The sequence below is a fragment of the Protopterus annectens genome, chromosome 5.part1 (genome assembly GCF_019279795.1).
Source record: "Protopterus annectens isolate FY-2018-M chromosome 5.part1, PAN1.0, whole genome shotgun sequence".
Taxonomy (NCBI): Eukaryota; Metazoa; Chordata; order Ceratodontiformes; family Protopteridae; genus Protopterus; species Protopterus annectens.
The window spans coordinates 239,983,121-239,991,721 of record NC_056736.1 but is presented as its reverse complement, the minus strand read 5'-3'; the positions used below and the strand labels follow the sequence as shown (position 1 = coordinate 239,991,721).

Below are 8,601 nucleotides of genomic sequence, written 5' to 3'. Positions count from 1 at the left end.
CTGTTTCAAATGCATTTTCAAGCGGGAGGATGTTGGATGTACACGAGCGTTATGGAGAGAGGGTATGGATGTTATTTAGAAGGGTCTTGCAACCGAGAGCGGCGTTATGGACGTTATTTAGAAGGGTCTTGCAACCGAGAGGGTTGGTGAGTAATATGAAGAGAGTGTGTGTGTGTGTGTGTGTGTGTGTGTGTGTGTGTGTGTGTGTGTGTGTGTGTGTGTGTGTGTGTGTGTGTGTGTGTGTCTGTCTGTCCATGTTGTGAAACATTATAGTAAAGTTGCCCAACAGAAAATGAGGTAAGATCTAAACAGAATGAAGTGAGATTAGAGAAAAGGAATTCAATTGAGGGAATTCCATAAAGTTCTTAATGTCGCTCACTAAATTAGAAGCATTTGCTGCTGCACCACTCTGTAATAACACCATGCATGAAATGCTACTTACCGTCAACATAAAGACTGTCATTTTGAAGAGTATATATGCCAAGTGTTGTAGTGTTCTTTGTATTCGCACCGAATTCATGATAAACTTTAACTCGGTCAAAAGAAGGGCTTGATGGATCCTTCTTAAGTTTGCAGACTGCATCCACCTTTGTCCCAGAACCACCATTTTCACTGCTGTAGGAAAAGACAATTAATGAAGTTAGCTGGGCTACATGTACTTCTTATTCATAATTACCATGGCAGGTCCATGCAATATATGTAAAATTATCACTGTCAGACGTTTTTTATAAAAATACTTGATTTGATGTTTTAAATTTAACTGCAAATATTTTAATCAGGAAATGCAGTTTATTGTAACAGCAACATATTAATAAAATTCTGTCATTTAGCAACTCACACAATGGTATTTTGCAGTTTATTTTCTCATGTATAAAATACAGTAAACAAAATATAGTCAGAGATCAGATTAGCATTTATCAATTTAATAAAGCATGTCTATCTTTTGTATTTTGCTCACCTAAAGTCGACTACTTGACATCCATCGTATATGTTATTGATGGAGGTGTTCTTTAAAGTTTTGTCCAACTGAAAGACAATAATAATGCGATATAATTGGAATCTCTCATTTATAAAGAAGGCAATCTTCATGCAAATAACTGTATTTATTGTCAAGCTTACCAGATACTGTATGTTTGCCACTGCGGACTTGTAATTACTAGATGTCTGATCATTCAGTTGGCTTACGAACGGTAAGTTAGTTGCAGTGAAATTTATTGTAAACTCAGGGTAATTCGGTGCAGGCATCACTGCTGTAATATAAAAGTAAAACTTATGAATCAAAGAACAGTAAAATGGCTTTATCAACATCATTTTAACTTCACTGGAATTTTTAAAAATACAGTCAGTAATCAGATTAATTGGTATGGGTAATATATTTTTCTGCATCTATACATTCATTTTTTCATGTTTGCCTCAGTCCTTTAGATAGATGTGATTCATAGATTAGTACTAGGCTAATTGCCCTTGCGGGCCATTTTAAGCCTAGCCAATTACCACATGTGAGACTCAAACTCTGCACCTTGTGTCTGCAATGTAAACACTTTAACCACTATGCCATTCTCCCAGCCTTTTTCTCTTTTTGGTATGAGCATCCCAAAGTGTCACAACCCCAAATACATTTACTATTTATGCAAAACTTTCATTTAAAAGGGTGAAGTCTCAGAATGTAGAAATCAAACATCATTCCACTTGTTAAAAAACAAACACAGTTTTGAATCAGTACATGCACTAATAATACTATGTAGAATGAGTTACATTTGGCTCCAATCAGAAATTTCCAAGATTAATTGTCATACAAAATATTATATTACTGTTCTGGTTTTATTTTAGTTTACTAACATCAGTACCTAGCACTCACTCTCTCTCTCTCTCTCTCTCCATATATATATATATATATATATATATATATATATATATATATATATATATATATATGGATCTAGCAGCCCAGAATTAATTTTTATCTGCCACGGGTAAAATGTATTTTTCTTTGAATGTGGGTTTTAATGTTGTTTCAATGAATGTGAGTTTCAAGGGCAGAGAAGTTTTAACGCCAAGTTTGTTTAGCAGATGTCTTAGTGTTTGTGCTGTAAAATGCAAAATAAAACTTTCAAATGAAGTTCAAATCATCATAGAAGTAAATCAGTATGCACGTTAGTGTTTATGGTAAATGGAGTGAAATAGCAAAGTAATGGATCATTGGAATGGCTGCAGGGGGAGGCTCCATTCGACCATGGTTTTGTGAGGGGGAAGGGCGGAAAACTTAGACAGCCCCATCTGAACTATACCTCCCAACTATCCAGATTTTCAAAGAATGAATAGATTTTTTTGCTTCTTATTTTTGTTTTGTTCCTCAATTTGTGGTTTTCTGGCAAATGATTTAGGAATTAAGTCACTAAATAATGACACACTAGTTTCAGACTTTATAACCTTCAGAAAAAATGCATGCTAAAATAAGACCTGTTCTATCAACTGTCCCAGTTTATACAAGAGCAATTTTTAGTACTGTTTACATGTTCCCTCAATATATTTGGCCTTGTCCAGATTTATTGCATTAACAGGTTGAGAGGTACATGCAAATAAATTGCTTTATAGAATTAGGCATAGCCAAACCTCAACTGTCCCTGATTTTGGCTCAAAATGTTGCTCTTCCCCTAATGATCCCTCCACAAAATAGCAATTTTGGAAGAAAACATAGAGGGTTTACTTTACTTTTATAAATAACTGTAATGATCAGAGTTATACATTACTTTTATTTCAGAAATGCATGTAGATTCTCTAAGTTTGTCAGCTGCTCTAAGTTAACTGTGCTCATATTAAAATGGTGTCCCTCCTTTGACAGGTTCCCAGCTGTATTGTATGGCAATTTTATATTTTTGCATCACATTTTTGGTCCATTTTTCATAAAATTGCAGTTTTCTAGCAAATTAGTGGCAAATTGTTAAAGACTGCAGTTAGAAAATAATGCAGACATTTCAGTTTCAGATTTCATACCTTTCAGAAAATTTGTACTGATGCAAGACCTACTACTATTCTATTATCTTTCTAAGTTTATAAGAGCAATATTTTAAAAAAATGTCCTTATTTTTGGGCCTTTGCCTCAGTTTTATTTAAGAGTTTGTAGCTGTAAGATGTTGAGAGGTGTGTGTGTGTGTGTGTGTGTATGTGTGTGGTAGGTAGCATACCTCTCAACTGTCCACATTTTGCAGAATGTCCAGATTTTTGCCCCATATTTTTTGTCTGTTCCTCATAAATTTTGTGATTTTCTAGAAAATCATTGAAGGCTGAAGTTGCTAAATAATGACAGACATTTGAGCTTCAGACTTCATGTCCTTTAGAAAAATTCATACTAGCACAGATCCTGTTATTCTAGCAACTTTCTAAGTTCACGAGAACATTATTTAATATCTGTCCCTGTTTATTTTAGGCTTTGTCCATATTTCTTGCACTAAGAGGTAGGTAGGGGTGTGTGTGTGTGAATGAAACATCCTAGTTAGTGGTAGCAGGTTGTTAGTAATTTACTCAAGCTCAAAACCTGTACCTTAGTTACAGAAAACAAAAGCATAAAGTCTCTACCCCAACTACCATGCTGCATTTTTCATAGAACTGACATTTCAGGTTAATTTTCAATTCAAGGAACCGAGTTTGAGTGAATTTATATTATATTACTGAAGAGGCATTACAGCGAATGCCTCTTCATCGACACTAAAAGAGCGAACCGTGAATTACGAGAATGGCCGTAGCTTGGCTGGGGAGGGGGGTAGCAGTTTGAGAGCTGTCAGTACAAATTTGAAAATCCTAGCTACACCCCTGCACCTGCTTACTACTGCCTTGTTAATTATGATACTTACTCTTCACATGTGCATTTCCTGCAGTGCTTCAGTTCATAAATATATGTTATTTAGTGGGTTTTGCAATAAAATGTTGGTTATACCATGCATTGCCATGTAAAATAGACTGCTGCAATAGGACTCGAACCAGGAATGTCTGCTTGTTAGGTGAATGCTCTGCCCACTACACTATTACTCTGCTGCTTCATTTGCATATATATTCCTTGTTATCCTCTTCAGCCTTTTAAGCTGCTTTAACCATAGCTAAGCAATGGGCACTCCCGCACACCTATGGCTAGCTGTACTTGGAGTTTAAAAAAAATAAAGGGGGTTCTTTTTTTGATTTTTATGTCCTGTTGCTGTTGTACACATGGGGGACTGCTGGTGGGGATATGTGGACACCTATGAAGGATATCGCTCATTTATTTCCACTTTGTGCTGTTCTACATTGCAGGGGCATGCTTATTCTGAGAGTGGAGCTCTCAGACAGCCCCCTGCACTTGTACATGCTCCATGTAAGCCTAGGAGGTCAGGCAGCGTGCATTCATTAATATGGGTGGTGCGCTGCCGTCCTCCTCCTACATGGGCACTACCATGCAGGACTAGCTTAGTGAATCCGGGGGATGGTCATATCATTTTTCCAATTTTATAAGTATTGTCACATTGTATATTAATAGTGTCAACTTAGTATATTTTGAAGAGTAAACCTGTATGAAGGATCTGATGTAACAGCATTAGTTCAGAGTTATCTCTGGCTTTTATTATAGCTAGTTAGTGCCATAAAGGATTAACCTTCACACACAATCAGATTATATGTTTTCAAACATTACTCATTAGCTATTTTTTCTGCAATTCGTCAGCACCACATATGTTAGAGAATGATGCTTATTTCATGTGCTTAAATCCACTGGGATGGTAAGCATCATTACCTGAATGGACCTGAATATTTTAATTCCTGAACTGAATATGCATATACCAAGTACTAAAGATAACTGTGATATAAGCAAAGCAAAGTAGATTTATTGCACAAAATTTGCCTGCCTGTCCTTCAACACATATTCATTCTGTGTTACAAATTGTGTTCTACACAGCACTATAAGAAAGTAAATGAGTGACTTCCCCTGTGTTTTGCAAGGTGCAAATTTTTAAGCAGGGTGCAATGCTTACAAAATTCAAGCATCCATATACACTACTCTAATCATTTAATTTACGTTATGAAATTGGATTATATATGGAGACATGATCCTTACGAGATTTTAATGAGCATCCATTTCACAGGGTGCTGTCACAAATTTTTATTGATTTACTTGGTTAAAATTCATCTTTGACAATACTGTTTTATAGCATTCAATTTTACTACATACATTTTTTTCAACATGCCACTCTTTCGAGGTAAAAGTTTGCATTTGCCTTCCATAAGTTTTTATATCTCTTTTTTTTTTTTTGCCTATATATCTTTAAAGTCAGGTAACTTTTATGATTCCTCCACATGATATGGTGGCTTAGACTGCATAGCAGAACATGAAAAAATAGCTAGCTGGCTAGATCGACTCATTGCATGATAAAAGCTGTGTAAAGTCCTTTCTCTGCCTAGCTGCACTTTTTTTTAGCCACTGAGGTCCCGGTGCTTTTATATTTATAGAAATGTAAGTGCTTAACAAGTATGCATAGAAAACAGAACACACCAGCTGAGTAATATTTACTGCATCCATTTTGCAGTTTGTGATCACCTCATGAATGGGCTCCAAAGATGCAGCTTGCACATCTGAGGACATTAAGTAGAACTGTTTGTTAGATAGGAGGCAATTTCATGGCATTTGAACATTTCCATATTTTGTTCTTATTTCTATATTTTCAGCTTATTGTATTTGTTACTGTCTGGAGTAGTTTACTTGACTAATAACACACAATAGTTTGTACATCGTGATCCTAATAGCTAGCCAGAAAACTTACTCCCCCTGACAGTTTTAGTTTATTGAAAAGGTTTCCTCTTTCAGGCAGACAGATTGATACGTAAATAGATAAATAAACAGGCAGATAAATAAAGATACAGTCATATAAATATGTAAGAGTCTGCTGTGTTATAAATGAAGCATCTTATGCTTCAGCTAGAGAGGATAAGATTTGTGGAGAATGTCAAATTGTCAAATTACAAACAGTGTTTAAAGCTATAGTACAAGATGATTAATTTGTTTTTTTTTTACTCAGATAATTTTAAATATAAAATAAATAATAAAATTAAAACTTAATACAATATACTATCATAATACTTAATAAATTAACTATATAAAAATTTACATTCAGCCTGACATATGAAAAATGAATAATAAGTTGTACAGAAGTAGATAAATTAATCTTAAGAAATAATTATTTCAAGAGGAGGTTAGATCCATTTGTAAAGTGTCAATCAATGTTAAAACCTTTTTCCAAGGATTATTAGACACTGGGATAGGAAAAATTCTTAATTCCTTGGTTTTAACTTCCATTAAGGCTGTCTTCTTCAATAAACACAGAAAATCCTCTCTGTTAGGTATTATGGTAGAATTCCATCTCTTTGTTATGCCTTTCCTAGCAATAGCTAGTATTGTCCAAAGCACATACAGGTTAGTTCTATTTAACAAAAAAAAAAAAAAAAAAAACTTCAGTCATATTCAGTAATATTAAAGCTTTGGTCATAACAAAATTATCTGTATAAATCGCCTGCATGAAATTATTAACATTTTCCCAAAAGAGTAAAACCAACAGCAAGTCCACCACTATTCCAATGAATGCGCCTTTGAGGTAAATGGCAATCAAAAATGTAAAACACGGACAAATCCAAGGCTGGAATAAAAACAAGGACTTTACTGTGCGCAAACACAAGCGCTTTCACTTATCGTTTCTTCAGGTATAAAAACAGCACAATGAAAACGCACCCTTTAAATACACTAATAAAATCACATGACCAAGACTTATTGAAACTAATAACACAATTAAAGAAATACATACAATAAAAAACACAGCATAAAAACAGCTGAAAATATATGAAAAATATATAAAAAACAATTTATATAGATTCATCAATTAACGCTTTACAAATCTGGACTTGAGTTTTGGTCTGAGAGGAACACATTCATTAAGCCCACAGCCTGCATCTCCCCTCATCCTGACAATCCATTTTGCCTCCAGTTCCTCAGTTCTTAAACGTATATCTCCTAACCTTGCATCCTCCACTATTCTCTCAATAGCTATAAACTTAAAACTGTGTGTGGAATTAGTATTAAGCACATGCTTAGCTAGTCCATTAGTTTTATTATAAATATGCTCTCTGATTCGTTCTTTGAACAATCTATCAGTTTTGCCTATGTAAAAATTTTTGCACACAATACAGTATGCAAGATACACTATGTGCTCACTATTACAAGTGGCAGATACATTAAAGGTGTATTCTTTCATTTGGTCAGGATGAAAAAACTTTCCACTAGTGTCTAAATACTGACAGTACTTGCATCTACCACATGGCCACATACCAATTCTTTCTCTATTAGTAGCTGCAGATTTTGTATAATATAACCTCCGTCTCAATGACTTGCTATTTCTGAACATAAATCTTGGTGTACTGTCTAAATATGGCAGTAATTCAGAGTTAGTAGTAAGGATACTCCAGTGTTTGTTGACTATATTCATATAGTCTCGAACATCTGCCGTATAGCACATAGGGACCCGCAATTTAAAATCAATTTCCTTGGAACACTTAAAACTTTCTAGATTCCTTCTTTTAGCTGAATAGTGCAGCTGAGCAAACATATTCCTCTTTTGTGAAATATCCCTAACATTAGATAGAACCAGATCATTCTCATATCCCCTCTCATGTAAATTTCTCACAACTGTTTCCAGGTGAGAAGTAAAATCAATATCTCTAGCATTCAAACGTGAGGCCCTATAAGCTTGGTTACGGACCACATTTTTAAAGACGTGGGGGATGTGCACTATCTCTGTGTAATAAATGGTTAACATAACACTCTTTCCTATGTAGTCTGGTGTAAACCCCTGTAGCTTCATCTCTAATAACAGTGATGTCAAGAAAATTAATTGCATTTCTCAGCTATCTCCTAACCTTACATCCTCCACTATTCTCCCAATAGCTATAAACTTAAAACTGTGTGTGGAATTAGTATTAAGCACATACTTAGCTAGAGCATAGGTTAGGAGATATACATTTAAGAACTGAGGAATTGGAGGCAAAATGGATTGTCAGGATGAGGGGAGATTCAGGCGGTGGGCTTAATTAATGTGTCCCCCCTCAGACCAAAACTCAAGTCCAGATTTGTAAAGCGTTAATTGTATTTCTTTAATTGTGTTATTAGTTTCAATAAGTCTTGGTCATGTGATTTTATTAGTGTATTTAAAGAGTGTGTTTTCATTGTGCTGTTTTTACACCTGAAGAAGCGACAAGTGAAAGCGGTTGTGTTTGTGCACAATAAAGATCTTCCCCGAGATTCATGAAGCTCAGTGCAAGGACGGCGTTATGCTTGCACCGACCATGTGGCATAGAGATGGCACAGTAGCACCATATGCATATTAATGAAGGTGCGCTGCCGCCACATCCACGTGCATAGGAAACGTGCATGAGTGCATGGGGCATGTCGAAGCACCGCACGGAGGCGTGGACATGTCGGCTGTTAACGTGCAACATAAAATGCTGAATATTACAGCCTGCCTCCAATAGTAATCACACCTGTCAGTGTCCGTGGATACTGAAACGTATGCAAAGCATGCAAGACAGTCTTGC

The 8,601-nt window shown here is 35.5% G+C and overlaps 1 long non-coding RNA gene across 1 annotated transcript; it reads right to left on the bottom strand.

The window, feature by feature from the left end:
* Positions 1 to 466: 466 nt before the first annotated feature.
* Positions 467 to 1,227, bottom strand: LOC122803289. The gene is made up of 3 exons (XR_006365096.1): positions 1,120 to 1,227; positions 959 to 1,026; positions 467 to 615 (listed from the first exon to the last, which is right to left on the bottom strand). It is a non-coding gene; the product is annotated as an uncharacterized LOC122803289 (long non-coding RNA).
* Between the last annotated feature and the right edge of the window lie 7,374 nt (positions 1,228 to 8,601).